Source organism: Dromaius novaehollandiae, unplaced genomic scaffold (assembly GCF_036370855.1).
Source record: "Dromaius novaehollandiae isolate bDroNov1 unplaced genomic scaffold, bDroNov1.hap1 HAP1_SCAFFOLD_36, whole genome shotgun sequence".
Classification (NCBI taxonomy): domain Eukaryota; kingdom Metazoa; phylum Chordata; class Aves; order Casuariiformes; family Dromaiidae; genus Dromaius; species Dromaius novaehollandiae.
The window spans coordinates 3,276,026-3,297,097 of record NW_026991446.1 but is presented as its reverse complement, the minus strand read 5'-3'; positions in this window follow the sequence as shown (position 1 = coordinate 3,297,097).

The window sequence follows — 21,072 nt, the reverse complement described above, 5'->3', positions numbered from 1 at the left end:
GATGCCCCTGCCTGCCCTGGAGCCGGCAGAAGAGGAGGGGGCGACAGCGGCAGACGCTCTGCACGTGCAGGTACCTGCCGGCCCTTCTCTGCCGGCCTCTCCGGGGATCCCCCAGCAGCACGCGCTGCGCTCTGCCCCCTCCGGCCGAGCTGGGCGTCTCCGAGCACGGCCCAACGCCCATCCTTCTCCGCTCTCAGGGTCTGCACACGCGGACCATGGGGGCTCTCGGCGAGCTGGTGACGGCCCTGCTGGAGGAAGACCTCAGCTCGGACTGGCTCGCGGAGATGCTGCATGTGAGTGTCCGTGGGGGGACGGGGAAGGCATCACCAGTGCCGGGTGCGTGGGGAGAGCTGGGCTGTGGAGGCGGCAGGGTCAGCGCGAGGTGGCCGTGGGGCACGTCTGCGCCAGATGTCCTCCATGAGTGGCTGATGGGGACGCAAGAGGCTGCGCTGCCAGCTGCTGAAGCGCCAGCTCCTCGGCGGGACTCTGGGCGGGAGGGAGGCATTTGGGGTGGCGGTGGGCAGGCCGGGATGGCCAGGGGGACTGTTGTGAGCCAGGTGTGCTCTTCCGCAGGTGCTGGAGTACTGGCTCACCTCGGCCAAGGAGTGGGAGCGGGAGAGGGCCCTGCAGGCCTGCGCCCAGCTGCTGGGTGCTTACGAGGAGCGATTTGAGCTCACGGTGAGAAGGGACCCCCCGTGTGCCATGTCCCCCCTCCCTGCTGGCTGCGGGCCCGGCTGGGAACTCTGCCCCATGCCGGGCGCTGGGTTTTGGGTCTCCTGGGCTGTGGGGCTGCACCGCTGCCTGCCCCGATGCCCTGCCACGGCTCGGGCGCCAGCACAGCCGGGAGAGGGAGATCGGCCGCCAGGGCTGCCTGTGACCCTCTCGTCGTCCTTGTGTTTCCCCAGGGAGAAACCTCTTTCGGGCTCTTTGGCTCCATGGTGGGACTGCTGGCGCCTTTCACCTGCGACTCGCTGGCCACGTCCCGCCAGCGGGCAGGGGCCTGCCTCGGCCACCTCTTCTGCATACAAGGTGAGGGCAGCCCCCTCCCGGCCTCAGCCAGCCCCCCGCGCCCCACGACTGCGCGGGGCCGGGCTCCGTTCTTCATTCCTCACGGCCCCTGGGCCAGAGGTGGGTCTCCGTCGCCATCGCCGCCCTTTTCTCCTGGTTCTCCCTGCAGGCAAGACGCTGGAGACGGGGGCCGAGGAGGACGAGGTGCAGCCTTTGTGCCAGCGCCTGAGCACCCCAGATGCCGAGGCTCTGCTCCAGGCTTCCTCCAGACTCAGAAAGGTACCTGGCCCCACAGCGCGGGGGGAGCCGGTGCCCGGGCTCCCGTGCAGCTCCCTGCTTCGCTGCTGGGGCCCCGCTGCGTTTTGGGAGAGCCGCCACAACGGGCGCCCGGGGTTAGGGAGCAGCAAGCGGCTGTCGAGCGGCACAGAGCACGGCAGGCCCTGCCTGCACAGCTGCCCTGTAAAGCCCTGGCACCCTGCAGGCCTAGCGAACTGCCCCGCTGACCGCGTGCTCGAGTTTCCTCTCCTTTGTGAAGGGCCGGAGCAGACCTGTGACGTGGTCTCTCCCGTTTCTGATGTCTCCCCAGATCGTCTGCAAACACATCCCGCCAGCGCAGGCCACGGACTTCCTCTCTGCCGCCCTGGACGGGATGCTGTTGGCCAGGTCCGCGTGTGCTCAGGCAGCGGGCGAGTGGCTGCTCACCTTCCTGGAGACGTGCGGGGGACAGCTATTCACGGAGGTGAGAGACGCCTTTTCCCGGGGGCTCGGGCCTTCCCGCCTCTGCTGTTGCCGGGCACCTCGTGCAGGTGCCGGGGGCCAAAGCGCCGACCCTGGTGCGCAGCGCTGAGGGCTCTGTCGAATCCGAGTGCCGGCCGCCTCATCCCGGGGTTGTTCTTCGTCCGGTGACACTGACCCTGCTGGGCCAAACCCCGGTGGCTCCCACGACGGAGGCAGTTAGAGCTGAGGCACCCAAAGTGCCCAGTTGCTCCCTGGTTCTCAGGCACGATGCTCAGCCCTCCCGGCCCGAGGAGCCCAGGGTGGCTCCTCGGTGTCGCCCTCGGTGGGCAGCAGAGATGTGTCCCCATGGTGGTCCAGCGTCCCCCCACAGCTGCGCAGAGCCTTCGGGCTTTAGGGCTGGGTCCTGAGAAATGGTCGGGGAGCAGGAATTGCTCTTGGGCCGAGTGGCGGTGCCTGGGCCGTGCGGGAGGAGAAAGAGAGGATGGAGACGACGGCTCTTTTGGTCTGCGTTCAGGTGCCAGAAATCCTGAGCATCATTTACATCCGGATGCCGACCATGCAGCAGGACACCCTCCGACATTTCCTCTTGGAGGCGGTGTCCGTGCTCGCCCTCTACCACCCCGGGGCCGTCATCGACAGCCTGCTGCAGAAGCAGCTGCCCATGGACAGGTACGTGCACTGCCCCGGCCCCACGGGCAGGCAGGAGCCACCGCTGACGGGGCGAGGAGGAGCCAGCGGAGAAGCCGGTCCTGCTGCTCCGGGGGCAGAAAGCCTGAGCGCGGCAAGAGCCGTCTTGGAGGCCAGGAGAGCGTTTGGCCCCTGCCGAGGGCGTCGCAGGTACCAGAGCCCGCGGGCTCACGGGGGAATTTCTGCTCCCTTGCAGTGACACCGAGGAGCTGTGGAGGGTCCTGGGGGGGAAATTCTTTGTGGACCACTTCCTGCGGGTCTTGATGGAAAAACTGAAGAACTCAGGAAGCGACCAGCCCAGGACCAGCTCTGCCAAGCCTGAGGCAGACGAGGAGGAGGCTGCGCTGGAGCCTCTCAAGGTACGTGCACCGGCTTCGTACCTGACTTCCCAAATCACCCTTCAGCCTGAGGGAGCTCCGTGCCTGCTGCGAACCTCCCTGAGCCCCCCGGGCTGGTGCCGTGCTGGGCCCTTGGCAGCGCTGGCAGCCGAGAGCATTTGCTGCTGCCAGGCTGCAGGGGAGTAAACTGCAGGCAGTGAAGGTCCCCGAGGTGGGCAGGGCACAGGTGGGAAAAGGCCTTGTTTTCACAGGCGGCTTTTGGTTGCATTTCTCTGCAGATGACCCGGGCCATCTCTGTGGTGGTGTCAGCGCTGCAGAGCCCGGAGGCTGTGCAGCGCCTGCTCCCGGAGCTGCTGCCGGTGCTGCTGAAGCAGATCAGCGCCACAGTGGGCAAGGAGATGCCATCTTCCCCACTCAGCACCCGGGGAAAGCTGTTCCTGAAGGGCCACACGAGCGATGACAATCCTTGCAGGTAGGAGCCAGGGGACGGAGACGCAGGGGCTGGGCTTGGGTCCCCGTCACTTTGATTCCCAGGGAGGAAGGTGCCCCAGGGAGACTTGTTTTTTCCCCTGGGCTCTATTTATTTTGGTTTGGGTTTGTCTGTTTGGTTGTAGTTCTTGTTTTATGAGTGTTGGTGTGCTGGTTCGTTTGGTCTCTGTTGGCGTGTTTGTGAGCCGACGGTCCCTAGGGTCCCTAGGCCAGGTTTCTTAGAGCTTGTCAGGCTTCAGGGTTGTGAGATGTCATTTCAGGGGTGTTTGCAGCTCCCTCGGTGAGGCTGAGCAGGAGTAAGCGAAGGCCTTGCCGGCGGCAGCGTTTCCTTAGCCTGTTGCCGTGACTGAGGCCTCGCTGCTCTCTTCTCACCCAGGCTTTCCCTGGAGACCCTGGAGGTGGTGCTGCGCACGTGCCTCGATGGGAAATGGCTGTGGCTGCTGCGGAAGCAGGGCGCCTGGGCTGCCCTGGAAGACCCCCGGGCTCACCACGACGGCGTCTGCCTGCTGACCGGGTGAGAGCCCGAGGAGGCACCTCGCTGCTCCGGGGTGGCCGCGACCCAGGAGGGGCTGGTGGGACCCTTCCCCTTGGCTCGGGCGTCTTGGAGGTGCCGAGCAGAGCCCGCGTGGGAGCGGGGGGATCTCGGGGGCCCGAGGCCGGGTGCCTCCCTGTGTAACCGCGCGTCGCCTGCCTGTGCTCTGCGTGCAGGGTGCTGCTCCACGCCGGGACCATCTCGCTGCCCCTGGTGCTGGTGCTGACCCAGTGGCTGGACGCCCCCTCGGCCAACCTGCGGGTCATGGCCGCGGCTTTCTTTGCGGAGGTGAGGGAGAAGGTGGGAGAGGGAGGTTTAGGAGGGCTTTTCTCAGCATGCCAGCAAGAAGGTGCCGGCAGAAGGTGTCACATTCCTGGCGGGAGCAGATCCCCCCTCGTAGCAGGTCTCTCAGGAGCTGCCCTTCCCCGGCCCCTGCCAGCCCCCCACCCACCCATGAGCACCCCCGGGCACAGGGCAGCACTGCCCTCAGCCTGGCCAAAGCCGCAGCCTGGGCTGGGCCCCAAGGAAAGCTGCCGGGCATGGGGGCAGTCAGCTGGGGCTGGTGGGGCTTCCTCGTGCGGAGCCCGGGGCGGCTGCTGTTCCCGGGCCTGGTCTGCATCCGTCTCCGGGTGCCGACGGCCGGGTTGCTGTGCTGCAGCTGATGAAGGAGCCGGCGCTGCAGGAGTGGAGGTGCCTTCAGCCCATCGCGAGGGTCTTGCTGGAGAAGCTGCGGGACTCGAGCAGCACCGTGCGGCAGATGGCAGCGCGCGGCCTGGGCAACCTGGTCAGCGGAGCGCCGGAGAAGGTGAGAGGGGCTTTGCTCCACACGAAAAGTAGCCCCTGCGCGACCGGAGAAATGCCGGTGGGGAGCTGCGGGGGGATTAGAGAGTGGGCAGAGCAGCAGAGGCAGCTGCGAGTCTTTGCCCCGAGGGCGCTCTGTTCTGGGGCATCAGCTGGGCTGCAGAGGGGACTGAGGTGCCGACGGGCCCCTTGGGCTGCGATGTGCTCGGGGGCTGCTTCTGAAAGCTTCGGCCCCTGGAGGCGACGGGGAAGAGGAGCGGTTAGAGGCAGGACTAGCGGGAGGCTCACGTGTGTGTCACGCTTGGCAGCTGCGAAAGCACAAGGGAGCCGTGCTGGAGGCGCTGCGGAGGGGCCTGGAGGACACGGCCGCAGCGGAGGTGGTGGCAGAGAGCCTGCTGGCGCTGGCGAAGGTGGTGACGGAGCTGAAGGGGAAGGCTGTGGGCTCCACCTTCAGAGACATCGCCAGGGCCACAAAGGGGTTCTTCGATGCTGTGAGTGAGCGGTGGTGTCTGACGCCTGCTCGAAGGGTCCCTCGCGGGCTCGTCCGAGAGGGGCGGCGTGGGCAGGGGCCGCTGCGGATCGGGAGGGTTCAGGGAAGACGCTTCTCTCTGGGGCGGGCGGAGGAGCTGCTGTTTGTGACCCCTGTGGGGGTCCTTTCTCCGGGCACTGTGCTCGACCGGCAGCACCTGGGTGTTGCAGAAACAGCTGTACGCGGCGTCCCAGTCGCCCACCTGAGGGCTGGGGCTTCTGGGTTGCAGGAGCAGGCGTCGCTGCGCTCGGCGGCCTTCACCCTGTACGGGGTGCTGGCCGCCTCTGCCACGAGGAGGTGGAGGTCTTTCTTCAGGGAGGAGCTGGGAAGCACGTGGGCCAGCCTCGTCCTGCACCTCCGGGACCCCGACCCGGGAGCCTCCATGGTAAGAGCCCCGGGGGGAAGCAAGAAGCGAAGCCAGGCAGCAGCCGCAGGGCCGTTGCTGCCGTTGCCGCCTGCTCGGCAGCTGCAGGGTCTCTGCAGAGCCTCCCCGAAAGCGTCCCCGCGCAGTCGCCCCTGCGCTGCCCAGGGTAGCGACTCCAGCACCCCGGCTCACCTCTCTTTGGCAGGCGTGCCAGGGCGCCCTGCGGCTGTGCGCCCCGTTTTTGGGGCTGCGGAGGGTGCGGCAGGGCCTCGCCGTCAACACCCGGCTGAGCGCGGCCGAGCTGCTGGGCGACATCTGCAGCCAGCTGGTGAGGAGCTGCGCGCCCGGGCGCGATGGGGCTGCGGGGCCCTCGCCGGCCCCGGGAGAGGGAGGGAGCGGGCGACACGCCGAGGGCGGCGGGGTCGTTTTGCGGCCGAGGAGGACAGCGTGTCCCGCGTCCCCCAGGCCCAGGAGAGCCCCGAGCACCAGGAGATGCTGTACGTCGCCGCCAGGCGCTGCTTCCTGGTGAGCTGCGGGGAGCTGCAGGTTGCGGCCCTCGAGGTCACCGGTGAGTCGGAGCGGGCGCTCTCTGCGGCCGCTCCCCCCACGCCGCCGCTGTCCCCGTCTGCCCGGGCTGGGGGTCCCGGGGGCACTCTGACGTCGGTGTGTCGCCCTGATGTCGGTGTGTTGCTCTGTGCGCGCAGGGGTCCTCGTGGAGCATGCGGGCATCGAGTGGCTGACGAGGGAGGAAGCGATGCCGCTCTCAGCAAGTAGGTGACGGGGCCCTGGCGCCCCGGGCCTGGGGGTTTGGTGGAGTTTGGGCCCCGGCATGGCGGCGGCTGCGGGGCAGCATCGCCCTGCCGGGGAGGCTGGGCTGGTGCCGGGTGCGGCCCTGACGCCGCGGCCGGTGCCGTTGCAGCTCTGCAGGTGCTGCAGAGAGACAAGGACCCGCGGGTGCAGCAGGCGGCCGCTCGGCTCCTCCGGGACACCGGCCTCGAGCAGCCCCCGAGGCGGCGCTGAAATAAACCTCGCCGGGAACCTGCCGCAGCAGCGGGGGTGTTTCTGCGCCAGGGCCTGGGAGTCGCTTTGCCCCCCACCGCCCCCGTTTGCCACCGGGTCCCCGGGGCTCTGGCCAGGGCTGCTGTCCTGGGGCTGAAGGGGGCGAGGCCAGAGCTGGGGTGGGGCGGGGCTGAAGGCTGGGGCGGGGCCGGAACCAGGGGCGGAGCAGAACTGTGAGGTGGGTGGGGCCAGTGCCAGGGGCGGGGTGGAGCGAGGTGGGTTGGTGCCATGGGAGGGGCGGGGCCAGAGCAGTGGGCAGGGCCAGATCCAGTGTGGGGTGGAGCTGTGGGCAGGGACATGGGCAGGGCAGTCCTAAGTGGCCCCTTCCTGGCTCCTGCGCAGCTGCTCTGGCCCCCAGACCCGCGGGCGGGCAGTGGTGGTGGGCAGCGGCGGCGCTGGGTGTCCGGGACCCCCCGGCTGCCCCCTCCCCGGTGCAGGGCTCCCGCTTGCTGCAGCCTGGAGTCTGGGCCGTGTGCGGGGCAAGCGGGGCGGCTCCGGGGTGGGCACAGGGCAGGAGGCAGCTGCGGGCCAGGCCCGGTGCCGATGGGGCCCGGGCCCCGCGGTGGGGGAGCAGCCGCGCTCAGCCAGGTTTGGGCTGCAGGGCTGGTCGGGGCCGGTGCGGTGCAGTAAAGGCCGAGGGGTCGGAGCCCAGCGCCCGCCCGGCCCAGGCTGCCCAGTGCCGCGGGGCTGGGCCCTGCCTGCAGGGAGCGGAGGGTCCCCCCGGCCCAGGGGCCTGGCTAACACCCCTGGTGCCGGGAGGGGAGGGCTGGTGCCTGGGGGCTGCGAAAGGGGCTCAGGGCACTGCTGTGGGGCTGGAAATGGGGGTGGTGCAGGGCTGGGAGGGGAGGGTGAAGGGGCGGTTTGGGGGGCTCAGTCTCCACCTCAGAGCCCCCAAATGAGCACCTGGAGCCTGTCTGGGAGCACCAGAAATGCAGTGCTTGGGGATGGAGCTCATCCTGCCAGTCTGGGGCTCAAGCCCAGGCTGCTGGGACTGGTCTCAGAGCTCAGAAAGGGGGCTTAGTCCTGGGTTTTGGGGCTGGAGAAACAGGATGGGGGTCAGGTGTAGGGCTTAGAAAGGGAAGGCAAACCCTGTGGTTTTGGGGCTCAAAGATGGGTCCAGGGGGCTGCTGTTGGGGCTCAGAGTCCATTTCTGAGCCCCCAGACCTGTGTTTGAGCTGCAAGAAGGCAAGGTTTAGCTTCCCTTTCTCAGTCCTGCATTTCTGGGCCTCAGAAAGCAGGTGCTGGGGGCTTGGAGACAGAGGCCTGGTCTGGGGTTTTTGAGCTCAAAAAGGGAGACCAAGTCCTGTGTTTTGGGGGCTTGAAAACTGGTCGGGTGGGCTGTTTTGGGGCTCAAAACCAGAGGCTAAGTCCTGCGTTTCTGAGATTTGAAAACACACTCAGCCATCTGTTTTCAGCCCCAGAACCAGAGGCCAAGGGGGCCTGTTGGTGGGGGGTGGGAGGGGGCTGGGCTGGGTGGTGGGAGGGGTGTGGGCAGGGCCTGTGGACCCTCCCTGGAGTTGGGGGTCCATGCGCGGGCACCCCGCAGGCAGGGAGGCTGGCATGCACCAGGCCAAACCTCGCATCTGAGAGAGTCTCTGGCGCAAAAGCAGTTTTGGGGAAGAAACACCAGCCGATGCCATCTTCCCAGTCCAGCCTTTATTCAGTGTTCACCCAGCACTTTCACCACTAATTAAGCAGTCAGCTTAGGGGAATTGCATCCATACTGACCAGGGAGTCAATGTCAATGCAATATCCATAAGCCTAATGCTCAGTTAGTTCAAGCAGTGCACAGGGAACTGACATATATGAACCAATTAGTCAGCATTTACCCCCTGCTTTCAATACTAAGTAACCACATCCCTTACAATCCTTGGAGCAATGCTAAGCAACTAATTAGTGGTTATTGATTCCATATGTGTAAGGTCACTAGTCATCTCTGAGTGCAGGTACCTGAGCTCCTTACTCAACCTTCACTGAATCTCCCTGGGGTAATTAGTCCCCACTGACCCAGCAGCCCTCAGCTGTGGCCACAGTGCTGCACACTGGTACAGCTGCCCTCCACCTCCAGGCTGGGGCAGCAGCTGATTTAGGGCCCTGTCCAAGATCAGTCAGTCAGCCTGTACCTACGGGGTCGATGTGAACTGGTTACCAGCAGTGCGGGTGCCGCGTGCGCAGGCTCGTCGCTCAGCACTGCGCCCCTGTCCCCAGGGCTGCCCTGGCAGGGCCCGGTGACACCCTCCGCCCGGGGACAGCGGCTGGTTCCTGGCCGCGTCGCTCCCGCGGGGCCCTGCACCCGAGTGGCCCCAGCCCGTGGCGTCAGGCAGCAGCTGGCGGCTCCGGCCCGGGGCATCGGCCCCAGTGGCACCGGCGGCTCCGGCTCCTGCGGGAGGGAGGGAAGAGGCGCCCGGGGAGCCCTCGCAGCCCCCCGCGCCGCCCGGGGCCCCTCCAGCCCCGGCCAGGCCCATCCGGCAGCGCCGGGGCCCGACCGAGCCCCCCGGGCAGCCCCAGCCCGGCCCAGGCCCCACGGTCCGGGGGCGGCGCAGAGACCCCTCTGCCGCGGGCAGCGCCCAGGCCCGGCCCCGCCGCCGCGGCCTCACCCGCTCCTCCGGGCAGGGCCGGGCTCCGGCTCCGGCTCCCTCCGCCCCACGGACAGACCCGGGCCGCCCCGGTTCTCCCCGCACCCCCCGGCAGAGCTAGTGCCCAGGCCCCCCCCCCCGCCGCAACCCGGCTGCGGGACCCCGCTCCCCACCGGTACCTGCTGCTGCCGCCGCTGCCCGGTCCTGCGGCTCCAGCTCCGGTTCCGCCCCTCAGCGCCGCTCCCCGGGTGCCCCCGGTGACGTCACGGCTGCCGCGGGCAGTGCTGTGCCGAGGGGCGCCGAGCGCGGTTCCCCTGCGCCGCCGGAGTGGGGCTGGAGCCCGGCCGCGGGGGGGGGTGGGTGGCAGGTGGCACTGGGGCAGCAACAGGCTTGGGGGGGGTGGTTGGGGTGCAGGCGGGGCCCAGGGCATCACCCGGGTCCTGGGGCCTCGAGCGGCGGCTGAGCCGGGTGCTGGGAGCGGAGACCAGGTCGTGTGTTTTGGGGTCCAGAAACGGAGACGCAGCCACTGCTGTGACTCCCGAAACAGCCGACCTCGCCTCTGTTTCCCAGTCCCAAAAATGCACGACCTGAGTCTCTGTTTTGGGGCCACAAAGGGCGGGTTAGTCCTGTGTTCAAGCACAAGAACAGGCGAATGAGCCCTGGGTTTTGGGGTCCATAAGTGAGGCCAAGTCCTGCATTTTGGAGCCACCAGTGGAGGCTCATGGGGCTGAAAGCAGCAGCTAAGTGCTGCATTTTGGGGCCACAAAGAGCATCTTAGTCCCCATGTTCAAGCACAAGAACAAGCCAATGAGCCCTGGGTTTTGGGGCCATGGGTGGAGGCTCACAGGGCTGGAAAGAGCAGCTAAGTGCTGCGTTTTGGGGCCACAGAAGGGCATCTTAGTCCCTGTTTTCAAGCACAAGCACAGGCCAATGAGCCCTGGGTTTGGGGTCCAAAACCGAGGCCAAGTCCTGCATTTGGGGGCCACCTGTGGAGGCTCACAGGGCTGTTCCTGTGGCTGAAAACAGAGACTAAGTGCTGTGTTTTGGGGACTTGGAAACAGAGGCGAGTTCAGCTGTTTCCAGCCCCCAAGTGGAGGCCGAGGGGGCCCTTTTGGGGTGGGGGCAGGGCACATGGACCCTCCCCAGAGAGGGGGGTACATCCGCGAGCCCCCCATAGGCAGGGAGGCTGGCATGCGCCAGGCTGAACCTCGCATCTGAGAGAGTCTCTGGCACGAAAGCGGTTTTGGGGAGGAAACACGATCAGACACTGTCTTCCACTTCCAGTGTTTATTCCACATTTGTACAATACTTGGACTCTTTATTCAATGTGTGTATTGAGTATGTACACTGTTAATAATATTGCATACATACTGAGTTTATCATATTTATATTATATATAATATGCACTATTAAACTATGATGTTAATATGCAAGCTGTGACAGTGATTGATTTATGACCCTGTCAGTCACCACCATTGCTGTAATGAGGCCAAGCCCTAAGGAGCCAGAGCTGAGCTGCGAGGAGCCCCTGCTGTGCTCCCAGCAGGCTCCCAAGGAGGCCCAGAGCCAGGCAGGCCCAGGCAGGTCGTCCCCAGGGCGGCTTCTGTCTGGGAGGAAACAAACCTCACGCTGCCTCTCTGCGCCGCGGTGCTCCCGGCTTCACTGCGGAGTGCAGAAAGGAGGTGCGAGGCCATCGCGTGGTGTCAGCACCCCCTGGCCAGGACACAGAGACAGGCAGTGAGGCTGGAGCTGTTACTCACTGTCCCGATCCAATATTGGGGGGGGGAGGGAGGGTTGTTATGATCCCAAGGACGAGATTTAGATGCTAAAACCAGTCACATATCGTACAACCTTTTAACTTTATTTTCCACGAAGTGGGGAGAAAAGGTGGGGAAAGGCAAAGGTGGGGGGGGAGGGAGAGGGAGATCACCACCCGTGGATCCAGCGGCATCCCATTGCTCCTCTTATCACCACCCGTGGATCCAGCGGCATCCCATTGGTCCTCTTATCACCACCTGTGGATCCAGCGGCATCCCATTGGTCCTCTTATCACCACCTGTGGATCCAGCAGCATCCCATTGGTCCTCTTCACCCTGGGTGTAAATTTTAGTGATGCGCGTGCAGTAATTACAACTCGAGCAGGGTCCACCCCTAGGTTCCCGCTGAATAGTTCGGAGCCAAATCAAGGCAAATTAAATAAATAAATGGTAATGACACGCATGCAGTAGTTACAGCTCGAGCTGGGTGCCTCCGAAGAGGGACCCCGAACAAAGAAATCCCTGGGCAATTACAGCTTTTCCAAATTACGTTTCCCACCCCTCACGCAGTAGTTCAGACCAATAGTAATTTTTAGGTCTGGGGTCTCCTGCTCCTTACTGGGTCTCATCATTGTTCCTAGGCAGGCTGTTTTTCCTCCCTTATCTTTACTGTTGTGGTTTCTGCCCACAGATGTGTTTTGATTCCTTGGGTCCCACCCTTGTCTCTCAAGGCACAAGCACAAAGAGGTGTTGTTCCAGCAATTAGCACTGCCCCAGCAGTGACAGTAGGTGTTATCTTCCAAGGTTCTGACGAAGAGGATATAATCCAGACCCCCCCTCCCCCTTAATTAACACTGTTTCAGCAGTGAGAGGAGGCTTTGTTTCCCAGGGTCCTGGCACCCAAGCAGGCCTTATTTCAAAGCCTTCACATCCTCCCTCCTGGAGTGTGAAGCATAGGAATGCAGACTGCTTGTAACTCCCTTATCTTTCCAGCCTGCACCAGCTCTGGGGCCCTTTCTCACTGAACTAGGGCCAGGTCCCAAAGTCTCTCCCCGATCGTGCCCTGGTTCGGCGCAGGCTCTGGTTCGGCGCAGGCTCGGTGTGTCCCGTGTGGTCGCAGGGAGACCGTTTCGGGGGTCGCAGCAGCTCAGTCCTGTTTCCGCCGGGAACAGATGGCTGGTTCGGGGTTATGGTTTGCTTGCACCTTATGTACCAAGAAATGTTTAAGGCAAAAGTTCACTCATCTGTCCGCCATACTCACCAGTGACAGAACCCCTCCAGGCTCCTTAGGGAGAAGGCACCAGGGGAAAATGCCCCCAGACTCACCAGGAAGCGCCTCCGAGGTCCCCGTGGGGGTGAGAGGGGCCGGGACGCAGCCCCTGCTGCCAGACACGCTGTCCCAGGCTCTGCGCGCAGAAAGCCGGTGCTGGGGCGACGCGGGGGCGTTTGCACTGGCCGTCCCAGACAGCCCTGCTGGGGCTCCTCTGTCCCTGGAAAAGTAAAAAGAAATCAAGGGGGTTTCAGGAGAGGCCCAGCACCACCACAAGCATTTAAAAAGCAAGAACAGCAGTGTTCTGCCACTGGGAGAGGACACAGCTACCTTAGAGGCCTTGATCTGTGAGAGCTCCTAAAGGAAAAGACTGGGATTTTTGCAATAAGAAAAGATCACTGCAAAGCAGCACCTAGTGACAAATGCTGCAATGTCTCTGGGATGTGATTTCCATGCCTGCTGCTTAGGTCTTTCATCTAACTAGACATATTATCTGCTCTTCTCACTGTATACATCAGTTTCCTTCCACAAATATGTCAACATGGCACCGTCAAGAGGACCCAGTAGGCCCATGTTTGCTTAGGCTGCATAACCACATTCATTCTGCATTGAGTTCCTCTAGTCTATCTAAACAGAAAAACTGTATTTATCGACAAAGTACTCCAGCATCTTACAAAAAGCCCTCTCCTTTTGTGTCACAGTTCACTCAGACTGTTTCAAGGGTTTAATTCTCTCCCCTTCTCTGGTGCCTGGCAGACCCTGCTTTGCCTCATGCGGCAATGCTTCTTCGTTACCTGCAATGCTTGCAGTGTTTTACCGTGACATTTCAAATGCTGTAGCTACAGCCTTTCCAGGGGAACTGAACCACAGGCTCTCTGTGAAGGTAGCCATGGCTCAAATCTTATGAAATCCCACAATCAAGAGAGATGAACAGCTGTCTGAGGAAGGGGGGGAGGCAGGAGGGGCGTTTAATTTAGGGCCATCGTACCTGCGGCACAGACTCTTTTCTGCGCCTCTCCACAGCAGACAAACCAGCATCCACTTGTCATCTGACCCATCATTCATGGACTGCCTGGATTAGTGTCTTCTGTTCGTTTTGGCTGCAGTCTGTTGGGAGAAAAAGTTATTCAGGGTGGGAAAACTAGAAGCAACGAAAGCAACGACTCTGTCCTTGATCCTCCGGATCACCATTAGAATCTTGCCTGTTCTTTCTAACTGGCCGAATCGGAGTGTTGTACAGGGATTCACAGACTCTAAGGATACCCAGTTTCAAATAATGATTGATTTGTTTTTGGATACTCTTCTCTGCTTCCTTTGGAATAGGGTATTGTTTAACTGCGGGAGGCAATCCCCCCTTTGTTTTTATCGAGACTGGACTAGCTGATTTCAGTAGTCCCACATCCATTCCTGAAGCGCTCCATAACTTTTTAGAAACTGATTCTAAACTTGTTGGAATAGTTGACTCTGGTTCTGGTGTCTTAGCCAGAACACATGAGCCCATAATTATTAATTTTATCCCTTCCGGCTGTAAACAGATCTGAGTATCCGAGGCGTGCAGGAGATCTCTCCCTAAGAGGCAAGAGGGCGAGTCTGTGGAAATTATAAAACGTCCCCACACTGTTTTACCCCCAATAGTGAGCAATAAGGGCTTAGATAACATTCGTTCACCTTTTCCCATCACTCCTTGCATCACTATTTTATCTGATGACTTGCACCCTTTAGGCTCAAAATTTAAGAGGGAAAGGCTGGCTCCAGTATCTACTAGAAAGGGAACTTCTAAACCTTCTATATTTGCCATTACATGGCCCTCAAATCCAAACCTATATCCCATAAATTTACCCCAATTTCCACAGTATTTTCTGAGTCTCCTCTCTCCTGTCATTGTGGACTGCCTGGGAATTGCCTGGTCTCATTCTTAGTGTCTGATTGCCTCATGCTGGCCCCTCTATTCCCAAGTACACAGGGCCTCACTGGGCATTCCTGCTTCCAGTGTCCTTGTTCCCCGCAATAATAACAAACATCATTAACTCTTAATTGTACACCACCTTCACTTTGATTCCATCTATCTCCCCTGGTTCTTCCGCTCCCCTTCCCCTTGCCAGCCTGGCATATGCTCTTTAAAATACTTGTGTGGATCAGGGGCTGCTTGATCTATAAAAGCACTCATTGCGAGAGCATCATTGAAGTTTCGTGGGGTCATTCCTCCATATTTTAGCAGGGCTTACCACAAAAGTCCCCCATAGACGTGGGGGTGTTCATCTAATCACTGTCTGCATTCTTGCACTTTAGTCCAATTTACTCCTAACTCTCTGCATGCTCTAATTGCTTCTACTGAACTTCAAAGTCCTGTTTGACACACAGCTCTATCTCCTGCATTATTACAATCCCAATTTGGATCATTTGCTAGCCAGAGGTTTCTATTTCCCCCAGCTTGCTGCGCTTCTTCCACATCTTTAATTATCTTATCCCCTTCATTTGGTTGAAAGAATTCCCTCAAAAGAATTTGGGTATCACTCCAGAGTGGGTTGTGCCCAGTGCATATATTAGAAAATAACTGGACACATCACTCTGCATCTTTTCTTAATCTCTGCATTTTACCCCCTCCATCATAAGGTGAGGTTGCCAGGGTCCCAGGGTTGATTAGTAAATACCCGCAGCACAGGAGGAGGGGGACTGGCCCCTCCCTTTCCCCCTGGCTGAAAAGCGGCAGGGTTAGTCAGCACGTTGGAGATCATACGATAGAGTCCAGCAGCCAGTGGAGTAGAGGGAGGAGGAGGAGGAGAAGGAGAAGTAATGACAGAGAGATCGTCAGGCATATAAGGTAGAGCAGAAACTTTTGGAGCACAGTCCAGGGTACTAGTATCTGCTAACACAAGTGTTACCTTTGGCAGGTTTCTTTCCTCCCTCCCTCCTGGCTCAAATGCTCCCACGCCCATGCCCAGTTCTCCCAAACATACCAGTAATCCATTCGACTTGGAAACCTGTCTTCTAGACGATTTCACAAGACAGTTAATTCCTGCTGATCAAAAATCCCTTGCGGTGGCCACCGTTCCGCTGGGTTTCCCTCCTTTGTCAGGAATGGGCAATCCTCCTGACACAGCTGGATACACCTTTTTTCCTTAGATTTTTGGTACCATCAATCTTACTCCAGTTTTCCAAAATTTCAGCTAAGGGCATCCCCTTTTCTATGCCGAAATTATCTCCCATATTGAGTTCCTGAAAAGTGCGTCTTAAGCAAGTCAGGCAGCGCACTTCCTTACCAGTAACACCAGCCCCTGCGGCTGGTGGGATCACACACTCTCTTTCTTTCACTCTCTGGGAACCGCACTCACGCCACCCGAGTCTTTAACTGCTAGGACTGCTGTCCCTTCGCAGCGGGCGGCTTCCTCAGCCGACGGCCTCCCTGGTCGGTTCCCAGGCTACACGCACACACACACACACAGTGCTGTTCACACTCACACCAGTCACAGTGACTCTAGATTTCTGCCTTATAGTCTTGCAGTGCACCTCATGATGATCAGGCTGCGCACTCCCCTTCTCCGGCTGGACCGAGCTGGGACTTACAACCCACTCAAACCCTGGGGATGGGACTCGCACCCGTTCCCCTGGTACGCCTTACGGTGGCCAGCCCGCATACCCTCCTGCCTGGTACGCCTTACAGTGATCAGCCCACGTACCCCTTGCAGTGCACTGTTACCAGACCAGAATTTAGAATTTAGGTGGGAATTTAAGACTCACCTTCTCGGTGCCTCTCGTTGCCAAAGATCCCAGGTGAACTCACCTAATGGTGCCAGACGATTGTTTGGAGACGAGAGGCCCCGACAGTGGTTGCCTAGGGTCCCATCTGGGTCATGAAAACTGTTATGGAAATTAGGCTTGTCAGCCACCATAACAGGGCCCGACCCTGGGTTCCCGCAGAAAAGTTCAGAGCCAAATCAAAGCAAATTAAACAATTAAATTTTAATGACGCACGTGCAGTAATTACAGCTCGAGATGGGTGCCTTCAAAGAGGGACCAGAACAAAGAAATCCCTGGGCAATTATAGCTTTTCCAAATTAAGTTTCCCACCCCTCACACGGTAGTTCAGACTACTAATGCCTGCACCTGCAGTAATTTTTAGATCTGGGATCTCCTGCTCCTTATTGGGTCTCATCATTGTTCCTAGGCAGGCTGCTTTTCTCCCTTATCTTTACTGTTGTGGTTTCTGCTGACGGTTGTACCTTCGTTACTTGTTGGGTCTTACTGTTGTCTCTCAAGGTCCTGAGGAGGAGGAGGAGGTGATTCGAAATCATAACAATTAACACTGCCCCAGCAGTGAGGGGAGGCTTTGTCCCTCAAGGTCCTAATGCCCTGCACTGCTCTTATTTCAAAGCCTTGCCATCCTCCCTTTCGGAGTGTGAGACGCAGGAATGCAGACTGCTTGTAACTCCCATATCTTTCCATCCTGAACCAGCTCTGAGGCCCTTTTCTTACTGGACTAAGTAAAAGTTCATTATTTTATATAAGTGCAGCCTAAGGCTTCAGCAGATTTAGCTCCTCATGCTAAGCAAGTTTTATAGAAGTTGTGCTAAGCGGCTACCTCTGGACAGTTTCAGTTCGCTATTCTTTAACAGCCAGCTCTGTCTGCAGGCCAGCAACTCAACTCTGCTGAGCCTACCGAATGGTGCAAAGGGGCTCTTCTGCTGGCTCGCAGCACCTGGTGCCCCTTCCTGACACCCATGTTCAGAGCTGCTCTTGTGATGTCAGCTGGCAGACAGGCCATTCTCAGCGAGGCCCTCAGCCTGTGGATGATGCCCAAGGAAAGGTGAGGAGGTTCTCGAAGAAGTCTGGGAGATGTGGAGACCAGAGGAGGATGCAGCAAAGGAGCGGAAGATGTGTTTGTGGCAGGCTGCGGAGGCAGGTGCAGGCATTAGGAGTGGGCAAGAGGAGGAGGTGGCAGTACAGGTCTAGCAGAGACGGGCAGGAGAGGGCAAGGAGGCAGTGGCCGTGGTGAGGCTTCAAGGTGGTGGCCACTTGGAGAAAAGGCAAACAAGGAAAGGAAGGGGATGACGGTGAGGCACAGAGTGTCTTTTCTAGGGCCAGGGGCCCCATCTACAACCATGTGTTTCAGGAGGGGAGGGCCACCTCTCCTGTGACGGCCGAGCCTTGCCATAGGAGAGCTCCGGCCGCTCTCCTCCCTGGCCCACTCTAACCCCAGGCCAGGAGGCAGGCACTGAACACGCCTTGGACACAGGCTGCTGAGACACACCCACCGCCCCCCCAGGAAGGGCTGGGGCAAAGGCCAACCCTCCAAACTCCCCAGGGCAGGGGGGATGACAAGCCCCGTGGGCAGCAGGGGACCGGCAGTTCCTGACAGCGCAGCTGCAGCAGCAAGCTCTCAGGCCACAGCCAGGACACGCACCACACAACCAGCACACCTAGGAGAGCAGAACAGCACTTTGCTTTTATTGTGTGCATGCAGGCACAGATGACAAGGGGCAGCTCCTCACGGCACGCAGCCTCAAGCCTGCAGCCTTTCCAAACACACTGTGCCCCAGGGCAGGCAGAGACTGAGAGCTGCAGGGCACAGCTGGTGTCTTGGGGCTGCAAGAGCAGGCAGCCACTGGCCTGCAAGGGCGCAGAGGAGCCTTGGCAATGGGCCATGCTCACTGCTCCAGAGGAAGGCGAAAAACCCCCAGGCACTGCTGCCAATGTGTCCTGGGGGAAAATTCCTTCCTGACCCCAAAGCTGGCGATCGGCTGTTCCCTGGGCATGTGAGCAAGGCCTGCCTCCCGGCCAGCCCTGGCAGGCTTCTCACGCCCACCAGGGCGGGAGACACCAGCGCTGCCCGACCCCTTTCCTCTCTCAGCCTGCAGCCACCTTAGGGGCTCCAGAGAGGGGCAAAACAAATCCCCCACAGACCTGACAGAGCTGGGGGGAAAAAAAGTCTTTCCCGGGCCCTGCAGGAAACCACCGGCTGCTGCAGAGGGTTGGCGGAGAGGTATGACACTGCGGATAACCACCTGGAACATCCTCACATCCCATCCCCTGCATTGTCTGGGTGCTGCATCTGGCGCCCAAGCAGATAGGCATGGGGAGCTTTGGAACGGTCTTCGGCTGCCCAGAATGGCTGTCCTTGTTCTTTGCAGGCCCCCGAGTTCACTTTTCCCACTCCTCTCCAGCTGAAAAGGCCTGGTGGCCTTGGGCATCTCGAGGGGTGGGGGGGTCTTCTCCTGCGAACAAGGGGTTGGTGCAGTCTCTGCAGGACCACAGCTACATGCGGCTTGGAATCCCAGGCTGCTCGGAGCATGACTTGGATCAGAGCACCTCCAGAGAACTCTTCCAAGGGAAATTCTTCCGCGACCCAATGGCTACACAATGGCTGAATCAGCTGTGAGATTCAGCCCCTTGCCTTCCCATCAGGAAATGCCTGGGCACAGTCTCCGCTCCCAGAGGAATGGCTGCTGACCGTGGCGGCAGGTGTCCCTTCCATTTCCCACAGGAGGCATGCAGAGGCCAGCAGTGCCCAGCAGCGCCACACGAGTCCAGGAACAAAGCCTTCAAGCCTGCTTGCCTTGGCCTCCTTGGGTCAGCTCAGCTGACGGGGCTTAGAAGAGACCTGCAGCTGGCAGATGCTGACCTCCCTCTGCTTTCCGGAGAGTGAAAACCCTGTGAAAACATTGCCGTCCCTTGGTATTGCTCTCTCCGCCTTTGGAGGCGTCCCAGGCAGAAGAGGGACAGCATCAGCAGTCTTGCTGAGGCTCAGACAAGCCAAAGGCCCAATCTTAGAGCAGGTGCTGGGCACTGCAGCAGCACTCTCTCCCCCCAAGGACGTGCTCCCCAACAAAAGCCCTTCCCGGCACAGGCCCTTGTCCCACCAGGCTGGAAGCACTGCCTCTGAAGAAAGGAGGCTTTTGGTCCGCAATCAGCAGGCAACCTCTTCTATGCCCGTGCTGCTGCAACCTCCCACCGGTGCAGGCTGGCGCCAGACGCCAAGCACAGGCGAGGAGAACTGGCACCTCCGAGAGGCGCTTGTCCTCAGGGGGACCATTGGTGCCGTGATGGGGAAGGGCCGCCTGCTTCCCAGTTCCAGCAGCTCTGCGAGGCTTTGCCAGGGAGCTCGGACCTCCCATCTCCATCAGCCTCTCAGCACTCCTCATCCAAGGGAGCCATTTCCTGAGGCTCTTTCAAAGACCCATCTCTGCTGTCACAGGTCAGGCACGGAGGGCCACTTGGCTCAGCAGGCCAGCAAAGGTGCTGCACGCGGGGCCGTTGCCACAGGCCAGGTCGAGGCCACATGCCACGAGCATCAAGAACTGCTCTAGGTCATTTGACTGAAAGCACACACAGAACACTGCCTCACAACACGCATCAGAATACCCCTTGCTGACTCCTGCCACCAGATTGAGTCCTGCAAGGAGCCGGCAGATTCCTGTGCACTGGAAGCTGCATTCCAGTGGTGGCAACCATGGCCAGGAAATGGCTTCCAAAAGAATGAGAGGGTTGCTATCGCTGCTATCTTTTTGCAGGCTATGGAAGAGCTGTTTCCCTCTCCGGGAGAGCAGTGGAATGGAGCTCTCCCTGGGCAGCTGGAAGTGCACAATAGCCCTGCGTGACCCTCAGCAGGCAAGCCTGCTGGAAGAGCAGGATTTGGAGAGACATGCGGGCACAGGCAGCCTCTCGGATTTGCTGGCTTGTCTCCCTCCTGTTAGCTGGAGGAAGGAAGCGCTCCACAGTCAAATCCCGCACAGCTCCTGCAAACACCCAACCAGTCTTCCTGGAGCCCTGCGCAGTGCACTGCCTCCAAGCTCTGCACTAGCACCAGAACACAGCACCGCGCACTTCAACCTCAGCATGTCCCTCCCTGCTGACCTCTCCTGCAAATGCTGCTACCACAGCTCCCAAGATGCAGCAGCCCCAAGACAATTTCCACCATGCCCCTTGAGGGCCTGACAAGCACCAGATGCCTGAGGTCACCGCAAGCTCTCAGACGACAGCTCCAAACACCTAGCAGCACCAACACCCTGAGCCAGCACAAGGCAGAACACAGCCAGTCTGGGAGCTCCACAAAGGCAGGGTTTTCTCCACCCCAAAAGCACAGCACAGCTCGGGCTTTGTCTCAGCGCTGCTGAAGCTGACGCAGCCTCCTCAGAAAGGTCCTGACGCAATGCCAATGGCCACCACAAAGGGAGAAACAAGGGCAGCAGGGGCAGAGCAAGAGGAAGGCAGAGCTTTGTTCCACTGCACGGGCAAGTGGCTGGGTCACCAGCAGGCTACTCAGTTCCCTACAGTCTCTTGCCAGTGGGAAGTGCAGGCCAGTGGGGCCAGAGAGATCACGAGTGCTTTGGGGCTCTCATGTCTCCCTCGTGGCCTGAGGAGGCGGCAGAGTGGTGCACCTCTCTTTGCTAGGCCCCTTCTCTCGCTCTCCTTGGCAAAGAGGCATCCTAGGGTCTCACCGTGCCTGTCTTCTCCATCCTGGTTTTCTTCAGGCCGTTTAGGCAGCGTTAGGGAGCGGAGCGGCAGACACAGGCACTCGACGAGCCCACGAGGCAGAGCAGGGAGTTGTCTCAGCACCAAAGCCAGGCAGAGAAGGTGCAAAGCAAGGGCTGGAAGGAAGGTCAGAGGAAGGCCAGGAGGAGGTCTCCGTACCAAATGGAGGTGCAGCTGCTGAGTGCTTCCATCGTTGGGTGGCCGGAGGTGCAGGTACTGGTGCCCCCGCATGTCCTGCGATAATGCCCCGCTCGGAAGCCATCGATAGCCCTGCTGCCCTCGCAGGGCTGCGCTGGTGCCCAAGGAGAGCCTGCCGAGAGCCTGCCAAGAGCCCTTGGCTGCAGGCAGCTCTGTGCTCTGGCAGGGGGCCCGGGAGGCTGCGCCTCTTATGCTGCCCCGGGGCATTGTGACTGCGTTGCCGGGGGACAGCACTGTGACATCGGGGCCCCGGGGCC